Below are 688 nucleotides of genomic sequence, written 5' to 3' on the forward strand. Positions count from 1 at the left end.
TGTATATATGTATATATGTATGTATATATGTATATATGTATGTATGTATACACACACACACACACACACACACACACACACACACACACACACACACACACACACACACACACACACACACACACATATATGTATATATTTCAATACGGAGCAAATAATTCAGAAAATCTTTGCAAAAATATTATTGACTCTGTTATTATCTAGTGTAACAATTAGAAATGATAATAACAGAATCAATAGTGTATACAATTGCAGGCACAAAAAAGTATTAACTAGCTGAAGAACTGAAATTAATTCAAGGACATACTAAGTATATCTACCTGTTGGAAATAACAGTCAAAACTTATTTAAATCGTCAAAAAAGACACAGATAATCATTACAGAAATCAACTGTCTGCGGGCAAACAGGCTAAGACAATCTCTCAACATACATTCAAGTATTTGGACTCATGTTGATTGGCTTCTGGACTGGAATTATAGCCTCACCTTCCTCAGCATGCATTACCATGATGGAAAGTTGAGGGCTTTGAATCCATATATTGTGACGTATATATATATATATATATAAAGATTATGAATATTAATTTAATACAATAGTATCATTTCCCAGCGAGCATTTGTACCTTGTTGTGCCACTATTTCCTATATATATATATACACACACACACACACACACACACACACACAT

At 32.3% G+C, this 688-nt stretch overlaps 1 protein-coding gene across 7 annotated transcripts in view; it reads left to right on the forward strand.

Annotated features, from left to right (window-relative positions):
- LOC106868886 (uncharacterized) overlaps positions 1-688 on the forward strand; it is a 113,406-nt gene that overhangs the window by 48,850 nt on the left and 63,868 nt on the right. The window lies entirely within an intron of this gene.

Source organism: Octopus bimaculoides, chromosome 16, assembly GCF_001194135.2.
Source record: "Octopus bimaculoides isolate UCB-OBI-ISO-001 chromosome 16, ASM119413v2, whole genome shotgun sequence".
NCBI lineage: Eukaryota > Metazoa > Mollusca > Cephalopoda > Octopoda > Octopodidae > Octopus > Octopus bimaculoides.